A 5,000-nucleotide genomic window follows, 5' to 3' on the forward strand; every position below is an offset into this window, starting at 1 on the left:
GTGTGTGTGTGTGTGTGTGTGTGTGTGTGTGTGTGTGTGTGTGTGTGGTGTGATGCTTTGGAGAGAACTGAGCTTTCTTTCCTTTTGCCAGCATGTATCATTTATAAATAGCTTCTTGGTTAGCGATGAGTCCATGTGCCCATTTCTGCCTCTCAATTCTGGGATCCTGTTTCCCTCTTTGGCTTGAACCTTCGCAGATCCCATGGGTGCTACCCCAGTTGATTTCAGCCCTGAGTATGATTATTTCCTGGCTTCTACTCCTCTTGGGTATATTTGCTTCTTTTTGTTCTAGAGTTTTCAGATGCTAGTGTAAGCTAACCTAAGCTAGTGTATGCTCTCTCCAGTTTCTTTTTGGAGGCACTCAGAACTATGTGTCTTCCTCTTAGCACTTCTTTCATTGTGTCCCATGAGTTTGGATATGTTGTGCCTCCATTTTCATTTATCTCTAAAAAGTCTTTTATTTCTTTCTTTATTTCTTCCCTGACCAAGTTATCATTGAGTAGATAGTTCTTCAGCTTCCACATATATATTCTGGGTTGGGGAGCTCAGTCTGAGGTCCCCAGGGACTGCCAGGGTTGTCTGGGGGTGGGGGGGTTCCCAGGCCAAAAGGCTGCCAGGAACTGGCTGGTTCTCAGGCTCTTGGGAGCTATGAAAGAGCTGAGAACAAAATGGGGGCCATGGGCTGGATTGGCCCACAGCTGAAGTGGGAAGAAGGGAGAAAGGTTTCTTTGGCTGTGTCTCTCAGGGATGAGAGTCCTTAGTTTGGTCACAGAGGCTCCCTAGGCTTGCAATATTGCAGTCAGAGACATCCTTCTTAAAAACATTATTTGTGAGGATATAACTTCTGAGTGCAGTTGAGTGCAATTGAGTGCAGTCTCATCTGCCAAGGCCTCAAAGATGAACATTATGATTGTGGCCACTTGGGATATTGAAATAGAATTCCATCAGGCTTCTTCCTTCAAAGCAAAAAAAAAAAAAACAAAAAACAAAAACAAAAAACAAAAAACAAAAGCCATAAAACAAATCTTACCAACAACAAAAGAAAGGGAAGTGCTTACTTTAAATGTGACAAAATTCAAGTGGCCTAAGGGCACCCTCTACCTCCACCATAAATGCTACCAACCCCAAGACAGTCTGTGATGCTGTAAGGGCTTCCATTGGAGATTATTGCTCCCATTATAACAAAGACTGCAAGCCACTAAAGCCTTTAAACTTAAAATGGGGAATTCCTCAGTCCTGACACTAAGAGGCAAAACTCTTAGTTTTTCTAATAGAGGCTCCAATACAGGCTCTATGAGTTTGCAGCATCTCAGAGGTCTTCTACACAAAATTAACCATGAATATAGGTTACAGGCCATTCAAATGAAACATTGATACTTGAACAGATTAAACAACTTTAAGAAAAGAGGTCCCACAAGCTGGGAACTACTTCCTGGGCCCCAACTTCTAGACATAGGCGGTTTCTCCCATGCCGTTACAATCAAACAAGCTTTCAAGTCTGAGAAACCTGATGTCTATGGGCAGTACTGCCCTCTTGTGGCCAAGATAACCACCAATCTTCTAGGAAAAGATACTCTGGAGGCTCTGGATGTTACTCTTTCTTACTAGTCCTCAAAAGGGCTGTAGTAAGAATTACACTCATAAAACCTTTTAAAACTTCCCCTGGCTTACTCTCAACTCTAAGGACTTCTGTTAAGTATAACACTCCCTACCTGGACTGGTTCTCCAATGAGCCTGAGTTGAACAATGGCCTCCACCAAGGGAGAAACTTGAAGTGCTTGAACAATTAGTAAAAGAACAACTCCAAATTCCCCATATCCACCTTTCCCTCAGTCCATGGAACACCCTGGTCTTCATTATTAAAAAAAAAAAAAGAAGAAGATCTCAGGTGGACGAGTCTGCTACAGGATTTAATGGTAATTAATAAATCCATGCAGGTTTGGGGGTTCTCCCCAAAGAGAACCCCTTGTCTTTTCCATTCCTGGCAGTGTCACTTGTTGCTGGAAATAATAAAAAATGAGCAGCATTTCCAGCACTGCTGCAGGGATGGTCAGGCCACATAGCACTAGAGCTTCAAAATCTCTTCACCCAGTTGACTAACTTCCCTCTGGCGGGCCACTACCACACCAGCCCCATGCTTTAAAATCCCCATGGATTTTGTGGTGCACATCAGGCAAACCCATGCTTTGCCACCATACCTTTCTCTCTTGAACTCAAACATTACACAAACTTAGTTCAGAAGCAATGATAACTCAATCTCAGGATGCAACAACTAGAATGCTAATCTTGTAAGCCATATTAATTCTAAATCCTCTAGTGACAAATCCTGGTAAATTTACCATAAGCTTGGAAAACTCAGTAGCTACATCTTGCCCTATCACTGCTCCAACCAAAAAAGGGTCTCTCTCCCTCCTGCTTCTCTTCCTCCATCCAACTTGGAAGTCCTGCCTCCTTCTCAGACAGTGATTGGCTCCTTATTGATAAGGGGATTGGTTCACAAGAATTGACCTAAGTATGTGACTCATTCCTTGTCCCAAGAGAGCAGAATTAATATCACAATACAAAATACCAGGCCCATCCACAACAGTCACTATGTTAGCAATAGACATTAAAGACTGGATTTTCTCTATCTCTCTGCACTCACAGAATTACCAGTGCTTTGTATTCTTAATCTCCCCCCCATTAATAGCTCTAGGAAGGACATATTATATAAGTCCATGTTCCTATCTAAAGGGATGACAAACAATCCCATCATCACCCAGGAAGCCATTGCCACTGCATTAAAATTCTTAGACAATGACCTCCACATTTATCATTGTATGGGTAACATCTTGGTGTGGGAATACTCTTCCAACCCCCTATCAACTTAAGGATCAATAAATAACTTCCCTGTTCTCCCTAGTTTTAAGATAGCTCCTCATAAAATACAGTTTATTCCACTCATCACATTCATGAAAACAGAACTTTCCCTCACCTCAATATCCCCTTTCAAACCCACCCTATCCTTTCCTCGAACCTTAACACATACCTCTCTCCAAAGCTTTTTGAAAACCTTAGTTGGCTTTGACCATGATTTTCCCTCCTCACCAGTACCCTACGGCTTCTCCTTGATCTACTAAAAGAGGATAAAACCACTCCTCCCAGTGAGCTCTCTCTTCTGAGGCAATTGAAATTTTAGTCACCATTAATGCAGCCCAAAAACCATGGCACTCACTAGGTATGATCCCACAATGCCCATATATCTTATTCTTCACTCTTCCCCTATTCTTGTGGGAGAACTGTATCAGCCCCTGGAAGTGTCTGGTAGGTGGTGCACCGAGAATTCTAATTCAAGTTGATATACTCACTATTATGACTGGAAATAATAGACATTAAAGACTGGATTTTCTCTATCTCTCTTCACCCACAGAATTACCAGTGCTTTGTATTCTTAATGCCCCCCCATTAATAGCTCTAGGAAGGACTTATTATATAAGTCAATGTTCCTACCTCAAGGGATGACAAACAATCCCATCATCACCCAGGCACAGAGCCCTTGAAATCTTAGGAAAACAATCTAATATCCTTTTTATCTTTCTCTCTCTCCCTCTCTCTCTCTCTCTCTCTCTCTCTCTGATATTTAATGACACTAAGAAATCACTCCCACTTTGCTATTAGTCTATAGGATTCCTGGGACAAATTGAAAATTATTACCCTACCAAAAGATGAGTTTCTGCCCTCCCTCTGTTGTGGATACTACACCTCACCACCAGCTCTTTGAAAAAAAGCTGAAGCCCTCTCAGTCAACAGGGTCTCAAGGGAAGGAGTGAGGATTAAAGAAAGAAAAGACAATTAGACAACACTGTAGTATAACTCCAGCAAGAGCTGAAGCCCATTTGTTTGTTCCCAAGCTGCTTTTATACCATTCTAAGTACATACAAAGAACAGGGTCAGTTATAGGTCAAGAAACAAACAGGGGAATAAACACAGTCCCATAATCACTGTTTATAGGGATTTATCAAGGTGATTAAAATATAACGAATATATTCCTCAACTGTATTTATCTTGAGCCTACTTCCTTGTCCTAGTCCAATGTCAAATATTCCTGCCAATATCCTTGTAGTGGCACCAAGAGCTCTCCACACCATGTGATAGGCAATCTCCCATTGTGAAAAGTAGTCTTGAATTGGGAGCTAAGGAATCATAGAAAGAGCAAATCAAACTCTGAAACCCCAATATATCCAGACTCCCTTGGCCTTGATTGGCCCTGCTTCCCATATCAGTAAGAAAACATACATAAATCCTGTCTGTAAGACACTGACACTTATGGGAGCTGCTGCTATTGGAATTGCTGAGTAGAAATGCCAGGATATGATATAATCAAAGCAATAACCACTGCCACCAATGACCCTTCAATGACCTCAGCTACATGATTTTTATGTTCTACTATGACTCTAACCATGGCAAGTTTAATGGCACAGTCAAGGCTAAGAATGAGAAAGCTTGTTATTGACAGGAAGGTCATCACCATCTTCCAGGAAAAAGATCCTATTAACATTAAATGGAGTGATGTTCAAGAATGTTGTGGAGTCTACTGGTGTCTTCACCCACCATGGACAAGGCTGGGGAAAACTTGACTAGTGGAGCCAAATGAATTATCATCTCCACCCCTTCTCCCATCATCATCATTATAATCATTATCAGCATTCCACTCCTTATCACTGTCATTGCAGTCATTTCCCGTCATTATCATCATCATTATCACCATCATCTTCGTCATCACCACCATGATTATAATGATGATGATAGTGGTGGCATGACTGTTCACTTGGAAAATCCCAAAGTTTTTACCAAATAAAACAAAACTCTCAGAAATGATAAATGAGCTTCCAAGTTCACATAGCAAGATGAGTATTTTTAACATAAATTGTACATAAGCTGAGAATAAAAATGGAACACAAATGGTTTTAAAATATAATATACAATCCTCTCAATAAATAGAATAATATGCTTGTAAATTC

At 41.1% G+C, this 5,000-nt stretch overlaps 1 pseudogene; it reads right to left on the reverse strand.

The window, feature by feature from the left end:
• Positions 1–4,768, reverse strand: part of LOC114620554 — a 30,172-nt pseudogene extending 25,404 nt beyond the window's left edge.
• Positions 4,769–5,000: the final 232 nt, after the last annotated feature.

The sequence above is a fragment of the Grammomys surdaster genome, unplaced genomic scaffold, assembly GCF_004785775.1.
Source record: "Grammomys surdaster isolate TR1022 unplaced genomic scaffold, NIH_TR_1.0 169, whole genome shotgun sequence".
NCBI lineage: Eukaryota > Metazoa > Chordata > Mammalia > Rodentia > Muridae > Grammomys > Grammomys surdaster.